General features: G+C 40.3%; 1 non-coding gene across 1 annotated transcript; it reads left to right on the top strand.

Annotated features, from left to right (window-relative positions):
• Positions 1-13,186: 13,186 nt before the first annotated feature.
• trnaa-ugc (transfer RNA alanine (anticodon UGC)) lies at positions 13,187-13,258 on the top strand. Its single transcript has one exon. It is a non-coding gene; the product is annotated as a tRNA-Ala (tRNA).
• Positions 13,259-22,911: the final 9,653 nt, after the last annotated feature.

Raw genomic sequence — 22,911 nt, 5'->3', positions numbered from 1 at the left:
TGTACTGGATAACCAGATTTGGGGCATTTCGAGAGTGGGCAAAGGCAAAAGCACTTAAAATATTTTTTTGGGGGGGCTTTATCAAATGCAAAGTTAAGGACTTGTGCTGGCAAAATGAGATTTTCAGTCACTATCAGCTTGTGATATAAGTAAAATCCTGAAAGCAAGACTCTGATCCATCTAAGCTGCTCCATTCTGTGTGAGAGGGGCTGGAATTGAGCCAGGCAAGCTCTGATCAATAGTGCTTGAACAGTAAGATTAATAGGAATTTGAAGGTGCCTCAGTGGATTCTCAGAACTCTCTAATGCACTGTGTCTGTCACTCACCACTGCCCCTGCCCCCAAGGATGCTAGCACTAACACAGATCTTCTGCGATTACTCTCAGTACCTGCTGTGTGGGATATAACATCAGTTATTCCTGACTTAGCGGGATACATAGACAAGCCATCTTCACATGTCAGCGATTGGTTGAACTGCAGACACCCAGGGAGACTGGTATGAATGTTTATGTGATTGCCCAGATTAACTGAAAAGGTGAAACTTGGCCAGCATCCTGTGATTATATCCTAAACTTGAAATCTGGCGATAAAAAGATTTCTGTCTGTAGCGGCTATGTTCATTCAGTATGAAATCTATTTTGTAGTAGCATTTACGGTAGGACTTTGTGCTAGCAGTAATCAGAGAAGGGATCACAAATATGTTTTGATCTGCCTTAACACTACAGCCAGTACTCCTTAAAATTAGGAGAGTCTTTCTTCTTTAGCAAGGTTGATGTATCGCAAAGCCGATTGACCGGATAGTAGGGGTGCTGACGGTAATTTGCTCAGGGCCATTGCATAATTGTGCATGTTACAGTTCACAAATGGTCTACCTGTGCTCTCTTTTGCACTGCTGGTGCTGAATCTGTTTAGGTCTTCTTTTCTATTATGATTGGGCCAGCACTGATCTGGTCTTATTCAAAGCAATCAGGCATTTCAACTATCCCTGCATTTTTTACATGATGTGCTGGAAGTTGAGTACATTCTCTGATATGGCTATTGCTGTGGCGCCAAAGACAGGAGGTGTTGAGCTCTGATCTCTGGAGGGAACCAGTGCTCAAGGCCCTTCTGAAGCAGACAGAGGCAATCAAATACTAAGTGTAGTCCATTATAACCCATCTGTTTTTACCTGTTATTCCACCATCCCCTGGCCACATTCCTGTTATAACTGAGGTCTGTGATATTTATGAGCAGAGGGTATAAATGGACGTTAAGGGCACTGTGTACTTGAAACACATAAAAACTGAGGCATCTTTTTAAACTGGAATCTGAAGACGTGGAGGTTTTGTATACAGTATCCCACCCACCGTGGGAATCTGATTTTACTGGGATCCACTGGGGAGGAAATAGATAAGGTAAAAGTAATCAAACGAGCAAAATAGGCTCCATTCCTCTCAGGAAATGTGAAATCATTCTACAGAATAGTAAACTGTGGAAAGATGCCTCATGGCAGACTGAAAGGAAGGTAGGGATGCAAACCACCATGGGACAGAACATAGGTGACACCTGTTGATTCATGAACTACTGACGCATTTGCTTCTCCTTCAGTCCATTTCTTCCTGCTTTGAGAAGCCTTATCAAGAACTCGTTTTCCATTAACTACCCAATTACTGTACAGCTTCAGCCCGTACAACAACAGACAATCACGCAGAGCCCATACAGCAGGAAATGAGATGGGCAAGAAGTGACATAACTGATACATGCATTTGGAATGCACCACTCCATTAAGATTGAATTTTGAAACTGAGCCAACCAGTATATCATCACTTTAATAAGGGTATACAGATCATGAGAACTGAAGTTAGAGAATATCACTGCTTCCAGAATATTATGCTGCTTCTTTTATATCACCTTAGGTTTCATTTAATGCTGGCAGACCCAGAAATATTTCTGGCAGCGATCTCAATTAAAACTATAATGCACACAATCGTAACAATCTAGAACATTTTCTAACATATCGAAAACCTACTCACTCACCTAGTATTTATTCTGTAATTAATGTCATTAAAAACAGCATCCGGAAAGCTTCAATAAAGGGCTCTTTTAAATTGCTTTACAGTGGCTTTTTCTAAATTTACTCTCCAGCCTTCAACATCTCCTGAGAAATGTTGTTTGAGATAGCTATACTACCACCTTGCACAGGAATCACTGCATTTCATGCTAGGAATGTATTGATAGGTTTACAGGCCAGAAGTTGATAGTGCATGCTTTTATAATGTATAATCCCAATACACAGCACACAATATGGAAACTGGAGGGTGTTGATCAGTATCCTTGATAACACCACACAAGCATACTGCATACTGCACACCTTGTCTATAGCATCTGAAGGTTACAGTCAAACACTAACAGTAAGTTTGTCTTACAATCAAAGACAGAGGTCTGCAGCCCAAGTTCTAGGCAGACCCTTTAGTCTCATAGATCACCTGTTTATAGGGATCAGCAACAAATGTAAACTATAGATGAATCAAAGAAATATTCTATTCCATTAATTGAAACCTGAAGATTAGTCAGAATTTAATCCTTAAGGATCTTTACTTTTCTTAATATATCAAAAACAATATAAAAAATCACCTGTTTATAGCTGATTACAATTGAATTGTTCCTTTAGTAATTAGCAATTTAGCGATGATCTACAAAACCTGCTGGTTTAAAAACGAACCAGGTAAGGAGGGATTCTTCCCCGAGCCTTCAAAAAAAAAACTCCATGATCTGAACCCACCTTGCCTGTACGCGTAGTGAGAAAGTGACTAGCCTACTCTGTCACAGTGGCACAGAAGAGCAGTGGTTAACATTGTTTTCCAGCACTGGGGCCCTGGGTTCAGTTCCTAGGGTGCTATTGGAGGATTTACTGTCTGTATGTTCTCCCTGTGTTCGTATAGGTTTCCTCTCACAGTCCAAGTTAATTGTCTTCAGGAAAAAAATGGTCCTGGTGTGAGTAGTGTATGTTTATGTCTATGTGTGCCCTGTAATGGACTGACATCCTGTCCAGGTTGTACTGTATCCTGACTTGCACCTATTTTTGCCGGGATAGGCTCTGGCTCCACTGCGTCCTTGTACTGGATAAAGTGGTTAGAAAATGGATGAATGGAAGGAAAGTTGTGTTCTAATCTTTACAGTATTTTTGACATTTAGAGAATACACCTTATAAAATGACATTGTTAATGGCTGCCTTCCCATCTAATCCCACTGTAATACATTCTGATGTACAGTGCTCTGACAGCAGTATCTGCGTAGTACTCTATACCTGTGCAATGGCAATATTCACCATCAGAACTGGCTTCATTAGGTGAGATTTGATTCCTAATTGCACTCCTCCACAAAGGATGGCAGACATCAGTGCTCACCACCAAATGGCCTCACCGGAGCTCAGTAGCCCCAGACAGAGTAGTCTTCAAAGCAGGGTTAAGTCTGACTGAGAAAATATCATCTTATGCAAGGTTAGGACCGTAGAAAACTGCAATTACCATTTGCCCCTTTCTTGTGTAATTTGCTATGTTCAGGACTGGTTTGAAAGTAGAGTAAAATTAAATAAATGAAGTATTGGATACCTACATGTTCTACACAAGAGGTGACTACAGAGGTACAGAACATGAGTGAAAGTGGAAGTACTGTAACTCAAATTATCAACATTCCACACAGCACCTCAGTCTGCTGAGCTTTCCAGATTCTCCCTGAGCATTGATCAAATGAATCAATATGCCTGTCAAATACAGCATAAGATTGTTATTGGAAATGGAACAAAGATCAACCACATAATTAAGGCTATTGCAGTATAATAGAAGTTAAAGGGCAATAAAGATGATCACAGTAATTGATCGGGACTACCTACAGTATACCTATGCTATTCACAGGGGCTTTTAAAAGTTTTCTGGGAATTGTGTTACTTTTCAGCAAACAAGAGACCGAATTTCTCTTCACGCATGGTGGAGATTGCAATCATGCAATTGATTTAGGATCAGCCAGTCTGAAACTGTTATTTTATCTCTCACTGTCAAGCTGAATATGAACATTAATTGCAATCACACTTCACGAAGAATTGACTCTCGAGCCTGTCAATCAGTAGATCGATTTATTGATCGATCAAACTTTTATTTTGTATAGTGCCTTTCAAGTTAAACAACATTTAAAGACATTTGAAATAGGAACAAAAGCTCCAGCTGAAATCTGAAAATTAACACACCTGATTTAGTGGTAAAGCAACTACAACAGCTTTTATATGGGAATTATAAGTAGACCATGTGTCACAATTGTAGTCCCTCCCCCTTAAGGGTGCTCCGGCTCTTTCACTTCTGACTTGATTTTGTGCACCTGCCCCCTGTTCCAGCCTCCTATCCAGCCCACCTTAAAAGCCAGACGCTCACTCTGTTCTGGGCTCTGCATTGGTTCCCGAACCAGGCGAGTCCGGGACTGGTAGCGTCTGGTCCCGCCCCCCCCTTGTTCCCCCCGACCCTCCACCGGAACCCACTCCAGTTTTTAATCTTGTCTGTCTTTGTCTCGGATGGACCGTCCCAGCTCTGGACATTTGTCTTGTCTTGGATTTCCCTTTGGACTCTGTTTTGGATTGTTTTCTCTGGACTCCCCCCTGAACACCTGCGCACTATGGACACGCCCCCTGTGCTCATTCCTGACTCCCGGATGCTTTTTCCCCCGTGTTTTCCTCACTCATCCCCGGATTGTGTTGCCTGCATAGGGTCCCGAAAGAATGGCTCAGTTACACCATTAAGCTGTTAGTATTTTAATATCTTTCTCATCAGCATTGCCTCCCATCATGTATGGGTTTTTTAATTCTAGTAATATAATAAATCTGGTTGAGAAACTGAATAAAATGAAAAACTGAGAAATCCTGCCAGATGATGCCAGACCTCACTGCCTTTCAAAGTTATATTTTGACGCTAGGCTCAAAATACTTTTGGAGGATAGGGAGGTCAGAAAGAGTTATGTCGTCATAGCAATGAAGGAAGTTAAGCTGAAAAAAAAACAGTTGATTTCTTTTACACGACCCTGTTCGAATTGGTAGGCAGTGGGTGACGGTATTAAGCTGCATACAGTAGCTGTGATTTGCAGCCATTCACCTCTTTCCTGTGGAGTCTTGTAATGGGTTGGTGCTGTAAGTTGACAGCTGGTAGTTTAAATCTCGTTGGAAACCCTGCTGAAAATTAAATGCTGTTGTCCTCTCATGGGGTATCGTTTTCCCTGGCCTGTCCAATTAGCTTGAATGCTTTAAAAAAGGAGCATAAATGCATTGTGAATTACATTAATCGGCAACATAATGCACAAGTAATGTGCCTGGCTGAATAGGTGACTAGCCTGGAGCAGAAGAACAGGTCAGAGGGCCACAGCAATAGCAGACCATAAAAGCCTCAGCTTGGAAGGTTTATTGCCTTCATCTGCATCTAAGACCCATGTAGGAACTTCAATAGCAGTGATCTAAAGAGCTTTTGTATTCGGATCAGTAGTTATAATAGTCACCTATAAGTTGAGTCTGTGACTATTGATTGATTATTGCATTTATTTTAGTCTGCACCTATGGGAAGAGGTAGTGCCCCTGATTTCAATCTCTTGAACAGTTTCATCTGGGTTTTTTTTGTTTGAGAGCTTTTACTGAAAGTCTTCACCATTCGCCCCGTGGTGTTAATCACAAATGCACAGTGTACATTTCCTCATGTTCGGATTCTTCAGAATTATTCTATTCATATTCCCTATCCCTGGGCCAATCCATATCTTTGACATGCTGCATAAATAAAAATTGATAAGATGCCGTGCTGAATTCAATAATCCATGCCATAAAACCTGCATTAGCATCATAGCAAATGACTGTTACAACACACATTTCAAAATCTGGGTATTATCCTTTGGCACTGTTCATACAACAGGTTTCAACATTGCAGGGTAAGTTAATCAAGATATCAAAATCATAAAGTACACGCGCAGTGAAAAACAATGATAGGCACTGTGTTTGCGATCTTGAATAAAATAAACCTTTTTTAGTTTGCCTTGCTGTCTCAGTGGTCCTGGTAGTACTGCATTGTAATGTAGCTTTACTGCACAGCAAACAGGTTGGAAACAGTCTTGATTTATGTTGTCTAGTAAAACATTCAGTAATCAAATGCACACACATAAAGCTCAATATCCAGGGACACAGTCTAAGGTTGTTTTCCAGTTTGCTTTATGTATCATTTTCAGCCCTGCTTTTCTATAAAAACACAAACATATTGCAGTGTGTCTGTTGCTGTGCTTTGCATTATAAAACTTATTTTTCAGCTCAGTCATGATTCACATAGACACTTCTCTCACAGTGACGCAAAAGCTGTGTTTTTTTGGGATCCACATTTATAGACATTACCCATCATACTGTCTAATTCTGTGATTACTGATTGCATTCTTTTAACTATGCAAAATTATGTTGACTTGTTGCACAAGCACTGTATCACCTCATTAGCGAGAGAGTGGTATGGTTACAAATAATGAGGTCAAGTAACCTGTGGAGTATCAGACCTGGCCAAAATTCAGAATGAAAAATGTTCAAAATGATATTCTAATGGTTATGTACAATCAATGGTGTGGGCAGGAACATCTTGTTGCTACAGAAATCCAATTGATTGATGGAAACCTGACTGTGTGGAACTCCTTGATCAAGCCCTTGGCTCTAATCTACTGTTCTTCCCATGGGCTCATCCTGAATGGAAACCCTTCAGCTGTGCAACACATGTCATTGTGCTATTCATGTAACCCCGGATTACCTGCGTGACAAGAATGAGATTTATTCTGTAGATGCCCTACTCACCAGAGCTGAATTTTGAAATGCATCGATTGCAGTTGTGAAGGAATTTTAAACAAAAAGAAGCCTTTTTTTTCACCCACAGACCCTATGGGGCACTTTTGGATGAAACGGTTGTATTATCACTGCTGCACGGCCTGGTAGGGTGTTGTATTATTCATATGCTGCAATCTCCATCAGGACTTTCCTCAATGTAATCTTTAGACAGGTTTTACATCCTTCCTTTAACCAGTGCTAATCACAAACCTTTAATGAAATGATGTGCATTTACCAGTCTCAAAAGTCCTCAGACAAATTATAAAATATGGGGCAATGCAAAATAAGGTAATGTAATTCACACTTGAAGAGATGGAAGAGCCAGCGCACTGTGTATTGTACTTTTTCTACTTTTCCTGACGGAATTGGTCTCTGCTTATTCTTTAATATCTACAATACAGGCAACTACAGTATATTTTGCAATAGGTTACGTATACAGTATATATCCATGTTTATACATAGTTTAACATTATAAAGTTATAAACTATAACTTTTAACAGCTGTTTGACTTTCAAGAGCATAGATTCATTCTTCTGGGGCTCCTCATTTTAGAAACTTTTCACAGTAGTTCTGATAATAATGCAAATATCCCTGCAGCACACCCATTCTGGCTTATGATGTGCTGTACCTCCAGGAAAATTAATTTAAGCATTATAAAAGTGAAAGAGCAGCAGGAGTTTCAAGTTGTGTGGTGATATATATTACTTATGCATGTGCGAGAATCCAGCAAGCACTATCGTCTTTCCATCTTTATGATTCTGCAGTTTTAATAGAAAGCAATTGAATATGTTTTAGAAAGTATAGTGCATTTACAGAGAAGCACCGTTTTCTTATATAAAGCTTTTCTTTCTAAATTAATTATTTCTATCTTAAAACTTATAAATAATGTAACAGAATAATTTCTGGACATTTATATTCATGTAATCCCTGTGAAATGTTGCGTTATACTTGAACTTTTTCAAGATTCCAAATGTTAGTCTAATGTCATCATGCAGGGATATAATTATGTTTTGAGCTGCTAAGACTAAAAGCTTTCCTTTGACACAGGCTTGTTTTTCAGGGCACATAGAAGAATAAAAACAAGCAACTGTTTTGTAAATAGATTCAAACTTTTAAAAGTTTAGAAGTTAAAAGTTTTCAACTTATGCCATCATTCTTCGATACATCAGAATGTTTGAAATAAATCTGTACTAGAGACGGTGAGAAACTATGGACCCAGAACTTTTTGGAGCAACACTTCTCACTGAATAGTCCTTCCACTCAATAGTCAGGGGCAGCACAGTGACACAGCAGTTAGCATTGCTGCCTCAAATCACTGTGGCCCTGGTTCAGTTCCTCAGGTGCTATCTGCATGCAGTTGTGTATTCTCCCTGTATTCTCATGAGTTTACTCCAGATGTTCCAGTTTACTTACACTTCCACAGTCCAAAGACATACAGTACCAGCAGGTTAATCGACTTGGATAAACTGGCCATGGAGTGAATGTGTGCAAGCTTGTGTCTGTGTGTGCCTTGCAATGGACTTGTGTCCCATCCAGGGTGTATCCTGCCTTGTGCCCGTTGCTTGCTGGGATAGGTTCCGGACCCCCTGCAACCATGTATAGGATAAAGCATACAGCCATAAGAAAAAACTCACTCACAGCAGCACATTAAAGCATTCAGTACTTGGCAAGAATTTAAAATGAGAGAAGCAGGCTCAGAGTTTAAAAGCAGCTGTGAGGCATTTTAATGTATTTCATTCTGATTTTCATTTTTATGTGGCCCTATCTTCTTTATGAGGTAGCGCAGCCTTCAAATTTGCTTTGGGAATTGATGTAACTAAAAGAAAAAATGGCATTCATCATGGAGGTGATTTTATTAAAATTGTGTGGTATGGTAGTTTAATATTGGCTTTACATATAAATAGAAAATGTTGCATGGTTGGAATGCGACTCTGTTAAGGTAAGATCACGCAAGAGCAGAGGCTGAGTTCTTTCCCATCTGAAATGCTGTCATGACTATCCAAAATAAGTTTGCTGTTTGCAGAAAATTACTTGCATTGCTCACAAGTAGACATGATAAAATAGGAAAACACAAACATAAAACGGGAAATGGAGAGTTCACATTTGCGCTGTGTCAAATCCTAAGCAGAGGGCCAAAAGTGCAGTTTCTCATCCCCAGAAGAAAGCATGCTCCCTGGAAGCGTGAAAAGTCTACAGAGACAGTAGCTATGCGCCAACACCTGTCTCAGAGCAGGAGCTGCACTAGGCTGGTATCCCAGGAGCTAGACAGATGGACAGAGGAAAGGAAAAGGACCCATCTCCCATGAAGGAGTGAGCCGTCTTTCCTCCCTACAGCAAAAGTAGCCAAAAGAAAACCTAGACAGAGCAGCCTACCAGTAATAATAATAATTATAATAATTGCTTATACTTATCGCTATTTAAATGAACATTGTGTGGCATTGCTGGACAGGGATTCTGACACCCAAGCTATAATTAATAATAATAATTGCTTACACTTATATAGCGCTTTTTCTGGACACTCCACTCAAAGCGCTTTACAGGTAATGGGGACTCCCCTCCACCACCACCAATGTGCAGCATCCACCTGGATGATGCGACGGCAGCCATAGTGCGCCAGAACGCTCACCACACATCAGCTCTCACTGGGGAGGAGAGCAGAGTAATGTAGCCAATTCATAGAGGGGGATTATTAGGAGGCCATGATTGGTAAAGGCCAATGGGGAAATTTGGCCAGGATGCCGGGGTTACACCGCTACTCTTTTCGAGAAACACCCTGGGATTTTTAATGACCACAGAGAGTCAGGACCTCGGTTTTACGTCTCATCCGAAGGACGGTAGAACATAAGAGCAAAAGAAAAGTTCTACATTAGAAGGGGCCATTAGGCACCTCTAGCCCATTTGATAGTTAGTAGCTAATTAATCCCCGGATCTCATCAAGCCATCATAGGCCAATTTCATCTAGCCAATTCTTCAAAGAAAACAGACTATTGCCTTCAAAAACGTGGCTGGGCAGCTTGTTCTGTACTCCCACAATGCTTTGGGTGCAGAAGTGCCTTCTGTTCTCGGTTTCCATAGTTCCCTCTGTGTCCACTGGTTTATGTTTCACTGTCAATCCTGAAGTCTGCTGAGTTGAGTTTGTCAGAGTGGGGGAGAACATTGTGGTGTCTAGCTGTGAGCTGGTGGCAGCGTGACAGTAAGAGTAAGTTTCTCTGAGTGTATAAGGAAAACTACAACAGATTCATGAGAAGAGCAGTATTACTAGATGTACTCAGAGAAGAGCTACTGTATTGAATGGAAAAAAGGAGCAACTATCACTCATCACTCATCCTCATCACTCCCCACAAAGGGACGTAAACACTAGCAATAGCCCCAGATGGGGCCTTAATAATAGTTCACAGTAAGGGTCAGGGCTGCTGTGGTTTAAAGAATTAGAGGAAAGGTTAGGTGAGGTAAGTGAGCTACAGAGTCTCTTTGAATGTAGCACAGAAAGTCTGGACAGGACCTTTTCTACCAGTCATGTGGTTAGGTAATTTTTGTATGTTTAATGATCTTGTTGTGTCTAATGCTTTAATTTTGCTTCAACTTGTTCAAGTGGCTATTTATGAACTTTAATGGTGCTATGCAATACAATTTGTATCTCTTTTCATTCCCTGAACATGTCATGTGGTTGATGAAATGTCAGTCCTCAGCAGCTGACACTGATATCAGAATGATTTAAACTTTGTTGTAGTTAAAGTTAAAGCTTCTTCTTTACAATGTTGAATGCTTTGCTGAAGGAAAGGAGACCTGAAAACAAAGGACTGGAAATTGGACTTCCATGTGAAGTCACAAAACACATGTTTTGTGTTTTTACTGGGTGGGAATTGCCATGTCAGCCAGAGGTGGATACTGAGTGAAGGGTGCTTGTGAATACCTTGTAAAAAGTATGAATTTAGAGCAGGAGAAAAAGGGATGTTTTCTGTTTGACTATGACCACAGTAGTTTATTGACTGAATCAAAAAATAACTATTTTCTTTGGGGGAGGGAAGAATAATTCAGATCTCTTAAAATGAAGGTCAAGGCAGTGTTTGGGGGGAAATTATGTGTGAACTGAGTTTTAATGTTCATCTACCAATCTGAAACAGAGCGGAGAGGCTGACTGTGAAGCTCTAATTCTGATATCATTCATCATCCAGGTGAGACCACACTCAAAGGAAAAGGTACAGTCATGAGCACTGAGCTCGTCACTTTCAAAAGTAAATGAACTATTCTGCTTCCTGTGGAAAGTACTTGAAGTAGTTATAACGTGGGTTCCAGCCGAACGTGTACAATTCTCTCTCTGTACAATGTCAGTTACGGGATGCTCCCTTTTAGTAATACTGCAGAATAGAAGGAATCTGTAAGGTGGTTATTACCACATTATTACAAAAAAATCTTGTAACATTTTAAAAAATCTTGTAAAACACCTAATAGATGCAACTTTTTATTTCTTTTTTAGCCTGGAAAAATGATATTTTAATTAATAACTATGAGAAAAAGGCACCTACCTTCATCTTGTGATAAGTGTTGTATTTCTTTGGTATATCCTATACCTAAAACATGCCTTACAGATTTCAACTTTAAAGTGTTCCCCACTTTTTCCAACAATGCACTTTTCCGGCTCTGTTATGTGTGCACTGCTGACCTTTTCTGAATTATCCGGGGACAGCAGTCTGGGAGCAGAGAGTGACCAAGAATATTAGACAGAAGCAGCCAGACCAGGGGTCTTATTCTAGTCCCACTTTTTCAGCTCATATGAACAGAGAGATGAGAATTGAGATTCTACGATCAACAAGAGAGAGAATGAGCAAGACCCCTCAGGTGTCATCTTTCTTATGCCTTTAACAGAGGAAAACATCTGTAGTGAAGACAGAACCTCCCTTTTAAAACTGGCTATTTTTTTCCAAGATATAATCATTAAAAGAATGCTATTGTTAAATGGGCTATTCTGAGCCTGTCAGTTTGTGACTAGCTGACAACCCAGGGGCCAATCGATTTTTCTAGTCTTTAAAGAAGAGCTTTGTCGAGAGAGAGAGAGTGCTGAAAAGGTTTTGTAATCCAACATGCTCAAGCCACATTTTTAACAAGAGCTGAAGAACAAAGAGTAAAGATTTTGCCCTTAAAGAAAGCAAAGATAAGATGTAGGGGTGTGAAATAAAAAGATAAAATGTAGTGGAGGAGCTGCCGTTGTTCAATTTCCTAAAATCCATTGACTGTGACAAAAAATAATTGTGGCACCAAAAAAGTGTCTATTCATTCATCAAAAGTTTAATTTTGTGATTTGCTCTGGTTTCTTTTAATATCTGTGCGATATAATGGCAGATAACCATTGCAAATAAATGGTCATATTAATATTAAATTCCTACGACCAGTGTACCAAAATGAAGTTACAATGATGATGCATTGTCACCACAAATGCAATAACTGCCTCTAAGACTTTCTTTTTTATTCTTTCATTCTTTTTGTCAAAACTTTTCTGTGAGGCAATTTTATTAAGGTCACTGAGCAGTGAGATTTTTCCCTTTCACTACTGTATTGCCATAATATATTACCAAAGGCAGGTTTTCTTTTCCCTTCTGACTCACTCATCCATAGACTCACACTGACTTCTTCAGCACGCTTCCCAATTTTCATTTCATTTTTGATTCATTTAATAAAAAGACATTTTCTTAATTTCAGTGCTGTTCTTGTCACATGTCACAAGTTTTTCTTTGGAACCCACAGAGCATTGTGTTATCTAACACATCAGGGAAATTCACGGGGGGGGAATTCAATGAATTCTCAATTTTTGCTTGTATTTTCTCTCTGAACTGTTTTGTTGAGGTACACCACTGTTTTTCTCCAGCTAGTGAGACTGAATTGCAAGAGTCTTGCTGAATCTGCTTTCTGCCTAATGAACCTTGAACAGATGTTGGTAAAACCACTGAGCTGGCAGAGGGTCCTTTTAGAAGAGCTCTGTGGGAGAAGTGAGAGGAACAAAACCCAGAGACTTTCCCCTGCCCATACTGCTGTAACTACAAAATTGCAAAATTGCCTTGGGTCTTTTCTTATTTGACGAAATAGAAAAATTGGAAGTGACTGTGTGTAATGATACCATGGTCATGTATGTTAACAAGTGCAACCTCCAGAGAATATCCTTCTAGATTACTTTCCTCAAAAATACTGCAATTCAATTATAATATTGACTAGCTTTCTGTAAAGTGCTATTGTCTTTTTCATAGGGAGACTCCAATTTTAAGTATTTATCTTTCCACTCAAATACTTAAGCATTACAGGCTGTTTAGCAACTCTCCATGCTGTGACACCCTATGTTGGGGATGTAGCTCAGTGGTAGAGTGCATGCTTTGCATGTACGAGGTCCTGGGTTCAATCCCCAGCATCTCTATGTGCTTTATATTGGCAAACTTCTGTTCAACGATTTTTTCCAGCAGCCATATCACCCTGCAACTCACAACTGGCAACCCGCTGAAGCTAAGCAGGTGTGAGCCTGGTCAGTACATGGATGAGAGACCTCCTGGGAAAAACTAAGGTTGCTGTCGGAAGAGGTGGTAGGGGGAGCCAGCAGGGGGCACTCACCTTGCAATCTATGTGGGTCCTACTGCCCCAGTATAGTGATGAGGACACTATACTGTAAGAAGACATAAAACCAAGGTCCTGACTCTCTGTGGTCATTAAAAATCCCAGGGTGTTTCTTGAAAAGAGTAGGGGTGTAACCCCAGTGTCCTGGCCAAATTTCCCATTGGACCTTACCAATCATGGCCTCCTAATAATCCCTATCTTTAAACTGGCTTCATCACTCTGTTCTCCTCCCCACTGATAGCTGATGTGTGATGAGTGTACTGGTGCACTATGGCGCACTATGGTCACATCATCCAGGTGGGGATGCACACTGGTGGTGGTGGAGGGGAGTTCCCATTACCTGTAAGGTGCTTTGAGTGGAGAGTCCAGAAAAGTGCTTATATAAGAGTAAGCGATTATAATCATTATTATTTGAGCTACATAAAAACAATAAAGACATGTACACAGACCTTGACAGATCTGCCTACCACAGTTAATTGTAATTTGACAGGCGCCTTACAGGAGAGTTAGGACTGACTAGAGAAGAGAAACATCTTTCAACTGACAGCACTTAGTGCTTGCAGGCACCTGGCAAGCCCTGAGGGGCACTAAAAAGCAAGTAGGCAAGGACTTAACTTCTCAGCTGAATTAACCAGCTGTTGCCCCGCGTGGCACCAATCAAAGAATTGATTATTGTTTTTGATTGGATTCTCAGGGCAATTAACTGACAGAGTGAGGCTCGCTCTTGGTTGGTCTCTCAGATAAACAATACAACCTCTGTTCATAGGCTTCTGCGCTGACAAAAACACAAGGTACAGGGGGCATTCCCCTGTGCTTCCCCAGCTTGACAGCACTTACAAAGACGACGTGTGAAGGGGAAGGCTGATTGAATTCAGGCTCATCAAGTCCAAGGGAAATTAAAATTTCACAATAAGTCACAATTAAGTTGTGTAGTGAGGCCTAAGCAGGGAAGATGCATCAACAGAATATAAAAACATAGCTCAGCAGTACTAGACAGGAATCAGCAGCACAGACATGGTGTTATTTAAACTGATATCACCAAAACGGGGGTCTTCCTTCAGCTCATGCGATGATATCCACTGTAATCATGCATGGCAGGAATTTAACATTCCTGAACACACGAAGGATTGCAAAGGGTACAGACAATGGAATCTAATCCAGGCTAACAAATTTTTTAATCATCCTTTATCTCCGTCTCTTATGTTCAGTGATGCATTTTTATCTACCGGGTAACTCTGGGGAAAATATGTGAAGTGATTCCAATCAACATCACATTCCAAGCTGGAAAGCTGGAGCTGTTAACCTTGATGGGCTTGCACTAAGCGTTGACATTCCTTGCTTTATGTAAAAGCTTTTTCATCCCATGCTAAGTATTGCACATGCTTCTAACTAATGGTTAAACACCCATATATGTAATTGCACACCCTTTGCAATTATCCATTGCAAATCCATTGCACATTCCTGGGGGCTGTTTTGATCACTCGCCTTATAGAAATGTAGACTTGAAATGACAAGCACGCATGTTATTCATTACATACCAAAGGGAAATTATTAGATAGTGTAGGTTCAGAGCAGTGTTTTTTTTCCACTGGTGAAATGTGGGTTCAAAAATATATATATGACAGTCATAATAATCTATGATTGAAAATGCTTACTGATGACTTAACATTGCTGTTCCGGGAAGGGAAAAGCACCTTGAGATAGCAATAGCAGAGTTACAGTATGTGTCATTTGGTTTTTTTTAAGGGACTGGAAAATAGGATTTTGAAACCCAATGGTATATATAGATACTTTTAGCTCTTCTTTTAACTTCACTTTGCCAGTAGCACCATGATTCCCAACAAAGGGATGCTATTGTTAAACAAGGCACAGCATTCAGAATGTATTTTCATTATGATGCAACACGCATACTAGATAAAAAGGCTCCACAGCTATGCTTTGTTTCCTGAAGTGACAGCTTGTTTAATTACACTTATAAACACCCAAAGAGAACACGGTGTAGAAATTTCATTATGTGAAAATTCTTGCATCTGTCACAGGGGAACATGAGCATTCTGCTCCCTGTGCCCAGACTGTGGCTGGCAAGGCTCTGTGCTCAACTTGAATAGCTGGAGCCTTAGTACTGACTATTGAACAATATGATCACACAAAGAAGGTCGTGCTCAATAAATTAGCTGCGTGTCCTGGACTTCACATACCAGTGAGGTTTTAGTGAAACTCATGATTTGAAATAGAAGGAAAAGTCTAGCCTTGATGATGCCTCCTAGCTGGAATACACTCTTCTCACTAATGTAGTTACAGGACGATGGATGTGTCATGGTTCCTTCCGATAAGATCCAACAGCTGGGGGTACCACCTTATACGAACCAAAATTATACAGTAGCTAATGCAGCATCAGCACACTGGATTTGAGGAAAGCTCATGGCAGCCCAAAAGGTGTCAGAAGTCAAAATGTTTCTTTGTCAGTTCTCCAGCCCACTTTGCTGCCAAGCACCATTTTAGAACTGGTGTCTGAAACCTAGCAAGTTTAATTTGCTTTCTTCATCCACAGTCCAGAGTCCAGTCTCTGAGTACATCACTTTCTTAATGCATTGGATTTTAACAACTTTAGGATAGCCTCCTTATATTTCAACTCTGCACCTCATTCCAATACCTCTAATAGGTTTCTTAATTGCTTCTCTGTGTGACACTGATCCTGATGGGAACAGTGCAAAAATGATTTTATATTCTCTTTTCCTAAACTCTCTCTCTGTATGCCTTTGAAAAGATATTAGCCTGGTAAAATAACTCTGATTAATTAACTTGGATAGAAGAGAACTCTGGCCTGCTACACAAGAGGATCAGAAGTGATTGAACTGTGCACTGAGGTGTCTCACAACAGTTTTTGAACTGAATTTGAAATGAATCAGGAACAAAAAAACTTTCAGTCAGTGTCACCTATCACATTTGGAACGACTTGCACCTATGAAGGAAGTCTTTAAACAGGCCTGTTCCAATACCAAGGGCAAACTAACTTACCTCCCTCTCCAGGAATTAATGTCGCAGGTACAGTATGTGAATTGTTTGCCTTTCCAGCTAGACCAGAAAGAAACTCATGATTCATTCCCGAGTGCTTGTTTCAAAGCTGTAATGCTAAGAAAAACAAAAACGGGTATCAAGAGTTGTGACAGCTACTTAGCGTTAGATTCTACACACAATAGGCATAATTTATTTCCATTAGTGAGAAAACAAGCACATAATTTCAGTCGAAGTAGGGGGGAAAACTGTTAAAATTGATGGATACCAAAGACTATGCCTGAATAACTTTCTCACCAATCTTAATTAAGTGTTCACAGGTGCTATGTCATATTTCCCTGTGATAGCTGTTTAAGTGTTGTCCATTGTACGTATAACCAGGCTCATTTTACTGGGCCAAGATTGTCATTCACAGAAGGAGCTTCATCTTTTCTTTGTCTCAAAACCTATTCTCTCAGTCGCAATTGTCTTTTGCCTGTAAATGACAACGGTAGTTCTTCAGGTGCCTTCCTCCAACGGCCCGTGTCCTGTTGGAAACAAATGGTGAGTACCGGTTGTTTCACTTCCCACTTTCCACAGGGCTTCCCACTGGGGTCCAGGGGTCACCTGTTTGTGACCCCCACCTTCCTGCCACACTCTTCTCCTCCAGTGGGACCGCAACCAATCACCGGGAACACACAGGGCTTCGAGCCCTTTTCTTGTCTTCCACTGTAGGAGGCTGGGAGACGAACCTTGTACGAATTTATATGATCTCCTTGGACACCATAGTATTGATTTCTGAAAAGTGCACGTGACATTGAACCCAGTTGTGGACAGCCTGAAGCTGGAGTGCAATCCCTAGGAATTTAGTAATCCTGCTGTGTCTCTTTGTATCTCTTTGATTACAAAGCAAAAAAAATGTACAATTCTCCTTGAGTGATCTTAATGGGCTTTTTACTGCTGATTGCAGAACCTTCTGTTTGAATTACAGTGCACCCTACCGTATTCCTTCTTACTTCTGTTTGCAGGCATCCTGGGCACTGATAGAGTGGACAGGACTGCTGAAAACCAATTTGGGTTTCAAGCTCATCAAACTATCTAACCAGACAGATAGTAAACATACCCCTTCCAGGATAACTGACTACATTATAATGCCACAGATTAACTCAAGCTTGGAATGCACTCAGGGCTGCAATTTATCAATCCATTTTCTTGTCTTGCTTTTATTTGAAAAAAATCATTTTTAATTTATTTGATCGCTGAAACTGCTAGATTTTAGGAAACATTTTCTGCATTCTAATTTGCAGAGTTTTTTATGCTTTTTATTTTTGAGACCCAGCTCCACATATGTTTAGCTGCATGGGGCTGTTTGGAGGACACTTCAAAGGGCAGAAAAAGTCTCGTCTTGTTATCTCTCCATAAAAAGCATCATATTCTGACACAGCACTATTGTTTCTTTTGTTTCTCGCAGTGAGTAATCATGCAAGCTTAATTAAAAACCAAAGCTATTTTTTTTTTAATTTGCAGCCTGTCAGAACTGCTATGTTTTCTTCTGCCTCGTCGGTAGATCACCCACTACTTCAAAAACAAGCTTGTCAACTGATATTTGGATTTAGGAATAAGCCACTGTTGTCCTATATTATACAAATGTCAAAAATAGCAATCCAACGACTTGAAAAGGTATTATTTTATTTCCGGACACGGGCACCGAATTATTCCCATGTGTGTTTCTCCACAGAAGAGAAGTATTGCTAATAATACAGTATTTTCTTTAAATGGGAAATAATTCAGCAATTCTGTAGCAGGTAGAATGGAAAAAAAGTGTCAATCACCATGACTCATTTTATCTGCGAGCTTTAAATTCCCGAAAGGACATTGTTCTGCAGCAAATTCTGGGAATCATTTAAGAATGAAATTGAACACATCTAGCTTGCTGTTTCTGTCTGCTGCGTTTAGATGAGTAGTCATATTTGAATTTTTTTGTATCGGACAAATTCAGAAGGGCGTATTGTGATATTTTAGTTTTGACTTTTTTCTTCCTAGAAATGCCTGATCTCAAATCTGAATGACTTTTAAATAGTAAGCATAAAAATGGATATTTTTCAACCTAAGACCATTACAGGGTTTTTTTTAAGGGGCATTGCATAAAGACCATGGCACTGGTACTTAATTGGTAGAATCTGTATTCCTCTCTCACTTTGTGAAGATCTCTCTCTTCAGGTTAAATTATGTTCACACTCTTTGTCGACCTCCCAGTGCTTCATCTCCTTTGCTCTGTGGGTAGTGAAACTGCTTTGTCTGATCAGGATCATGCTCAAGCACAAAAAGCTTTTTGCAAGATCAGACTTATTTCTGGAGCAAGCATAATCTTGCAGGGGTTTAGTTCAAGTGTGAAGCTTGTGACCACGGAACTGCACAACAGGGCTGGGAAGTGTGCCTCTGTGCTTTAGACGTTTTCATCATCTACTGCATTTTCCAAAGGCTGATTCATACGAGCCTGAAGGAAAGTGTTTCATACTGAAGAGAAAGGAAGTGTGTCTTGCTTAAATGGAGGCCCCCTGAGACATTACTGCCATCTTCAATGGTATTTGGCATCTAGTTATAAAAGATTCCCAATGTAATAAGATTGTGGTGCTATTCATTCTTTCTGCTTGTGTGTGGAGATTGGGAGACTTATGAAACTTGACTGCCTTTACCGGCTCTTACTCCTCATGGGAGTTCCTTTGAACTACTGCTGATCTGACCGAAATCCCTGTTTCACCTTCATCTTTTCAGTAATCAGCTACTTGCCTCTTACTTTTCTTATCGGCTGAGAGGCTGCCTTGTATTTGTTATTAGGTATTGATGGTAACAGAGTGCTGTGCAGTGGTAAAGCGAAGGCTAATGGATTAATTAGTCTCTCCGTGGGTGCCCCTTGTGTGTCCACTCTCTCGTTTTGTTTTCAAAGCTATTTCTCCAAACGCATGTCCTATACATGGAAGTCCTCCTTGGGGGGGATCTGAAAACACTTCAGTGCCAAAGAGTAAATTAGATTATTCATATCTGTGTTTGATATAGCAGATGGCTGCCCTTTCTTGCTATGATGTTAAGGAATGGTCAATCTGTCTCCACAGTTAGACATTTAACCCCGACTCCTGCAGACTCTCATGCGAATGATTCTTTAAAGGTTGCTGTGCTGTTTTGGCAAGGCTTTTAAATGTCTATCCTCAATGTACATTTCAATCGATTTGGACTTTGGCACCTCCAGAGTTGAAAATAAATTAGTAAATCAAGTCAATTAAAATTGATCGAAAAGCTAACAGCTGAATAAATTAGCACGTGAGGCTGTCCAGCTCAGGGGACTGTAGCTACACTGAGCTACACATAGCAACTTGTCAGCAAATTTCTGTCTTCAAAGTAGAGAGACATCATAAGGATACACCAACTCAGGAGAAGAAAGGACAGGTTCTTTGCTCTTGCAAAACACGTGTTTCTTTTGTATCTCTGCAGCTGTCAGTTTATAAATAATCCTGCTTCTGCCTGCTGCATGTTAAGAACGACTTCCCTGCACACTCAAGAACGGGGTTCTTCTGTTGAATTAAGGAGTCACCTTGTGAGTTTCAAAATAGTTTCCACACAGTTTATTCATTTGAATTCTGCTGTCAAATGTTTCAGTATCCATAGGCGCATCTACATTCACCTTCCAAATAATTGCAGATCGGATGCTACATAGGTAAGATTTTCTAGATCAATTCACCACACTTAAACCCTGCAGCACTACTGTTGAGTTCACAAGATCTGGTTGTGTTTTTCATTTCTTACTCTCTCAATCCTTGATATGTTTAAATAATCTGATGCTCTGAAAGGGTACAGATATCGAGTAAATAGAACAGTTTTCAAGATTTCTCAGTACAGGTACAGTACACAATATATCCAAGACCTACTTAATATTACATTTTCATTTCCAATTTAAATTCCTCATGTAAAAGATAAGTCAATATTTATTTGGGCTCCCAGTGCTTCATCTCCTTTGCTCTGTGGGTAATGCAACGTAATGCAAATACTTTTTAGCACTTTTGAGACATGAGAAAAGAATCACGGGATGCTAACAAATGGTGTAGACATTCTCCCAGGTGTTCACCAGGAGAAGGTTTCAACTGCTTATTCAGGAACGGAGGTGATGCACTGCGAATGTTGTGTGATAGTGAACCCAGTGCATGTGCCGACGTGATAATTAACAAGCAGTTTTGATCAGCAATATATGCGGTGAAATGAAAGCCAAACACGTCCACCCTGCTGCATTTTCTGTTGAGATGATTAGTAAATTTTAATCTGAATACATGGTTTATAGTGATTCATCTTGCCTGGGCTATAATTCACTATGGTTTAGCTTATCAAATCATTTTGACTGGCAGTGTTCAGAAGCATACATTTTTGTAAATCAAAGTGTTTCAGGGTAAAAGAAAATTATGGTATTGATTACAGCTCCAAAGGCAGCAATTTCAAGCTGAGAAAATCTGTCATTTTCCTTGGCAGATGTCTGAGGGCTTTGGATTCCTTTGGGTTTCTGTATAAATGTACAACCTTGACTTTGCATCTGGTCCCCTAATTCTTAATCACTTGAAATGCCTCTATAAATACAAGCTTGCAGCAATCACGACATGGCACTGGTTTGAGCACGAGATGAATTGATATATTGCATGCAGGAGAAAAAACGATTTGTCTGATTGAGGATTAATTCCAACACATCCTCATTTTTACATCCCCTGGACCAGTTTAGATGTGATTTCCTTGCGTATTATCCATCCATCCATACAATCCATCCATCTCCAATGTAATAATACTTGCATTAAGGTTTGGAATTACTAGCCATCACACAAAGCTGCATCTTCCATCTGCTGAATATGTAATGTCTAAGATGAAGGCGTGTTCTGTGCCTATTTTAAAAGCGTTGTATTATTATTCATGCTGGTTGCAACGATGATGAGAATCTAGCATCAACGAGGATCATTTTTGTACATCTCAAGTAGCCAAGAAGCATTTTAGAAAATCATAAATAAACACCAGCCATTGGGCAGTGTTGGACTGAGCCCTATTACCAGATGGGGACTCTTGCTTTCTAAAAAACCTATACACTTGTTGAAAGATTACGTGTTGTACTTCATGACAGATATGAATTACCTTTAAGTGTGATTTATTTTTCCTGGTTCAGTTGTATTTAAATGTGTCTTATATCTGTTATGCTGCGGTCCCCGAAATCTCAGGGTAGTGGAGAATGTCAAGCCGAGCTCCAAGTGCAGGTTCACACAAGGAGCCTCAGGAGTCCTGGGGAAAGCCAGGTGGCACTGAAGCTTAATGAGAGATAATGAGCTAATAATGCAGACTGATTGAAGGATGGAGCTGTATGAATTAATGGGAGGTGGAGAAAGGTTGCCTAGATGCAATGGAGAGGCTAGTTTAAAAATAACTGACTGAAAAATGTATCCGCTTCGAAAAAAAATGCCTTGATACAGCGGACAGACTGGCTTGAATATGTCTATGAGAAAAAATGTTAAGATGGGGAAAAAAACTGCCTTGATGCAGCGGAGAAGACTGGCTTGAATACAGCTGTATGAAAAAGAGGCAGGCTGGAATAAAACTGCCTGGATAATGTGAAGGCTCTCAGTGGAACGAGACCCTCTGGAACAGCAATAGGGAAGGCTGGCTCTGAAAAAGACAAAATGTGAAAGATTACAGCCACAAAAAAACAGTAAGGGCTGAACGAGTTCAGGTGGGTAGCTGCGTCAACAAGTGTAGGCTACCAAGGAGCGAGTAATAGGTTTATTCCATTCTGAAAAGAGACACAATGTTTCGGCCATGGAGCCTTCTTCAGGTGTGAGGAAGACAGGGCAATAAGCAAAGGTAATGTAGCATAGGTGAACAAATGCCGGGAGAGAGGAGGGGCGGGAGGCAGGAGCAGGGGACAGACAGAGTGGCCAATCAGGTGGTGTGAACTCAGGATAGGTGAAGAGAGGTGTGAAATGAAACCTACATGGGCTGAACCTACTGATTCAGCACTGATGAATTCAGGAAAAAACTAGGCATTTGTCAAAGTTTCCGTACTGCACTTATCTTAATGTCAGAGCACTGAATAAGCAGGGAAGAAGCCTTAAATAGTCTCAATGTATGACTAAGATTTGAAGGGTCTTCCATATTTGAAAGATTACTGGTCTCTGGGAGATGTGTCCTGAGCTAGTTTGCATGGGCTCGGAAGGTAAGCCGAGAAACCTGTGTAAATGCACTGGTTGCCTGGGGCAACATCAGGAAGCGAGCTGCTCCAGTCCATCAATATCTCTGAATATTTTAGCAGAGGAACACAGTTATTTTAAAGTGAGAAATTTAGAAAAGTACAGAATTCATAGGACAAATGTACTGTGTCTACTTAAGAGACAATTTAGTGCAACAGAGGAGAAGGAGCTTGGCTGTGGAGCTTGAGCCAGGCAATGC

Source organism: Lepisosteus oculatus, chromosome 11, assembly GCF_040954835.1.
Source record: "Lepisosteus oculatus isolate fLepOcu1 chromosome 11, fLepOcu1.hap2, whole genome shotgun sequence".
Taxonomy (NCBI): domain Eukaryota; kingdom Metazoa; phylum Chordata; class Actinopteri; order Semionotiformes; family Lepisosteidae; genus Lepisosteus; species Lepisosteus oculatus.
This window is presented reverse-complemented; position numbering and strand designations above follow the sequence as displayed.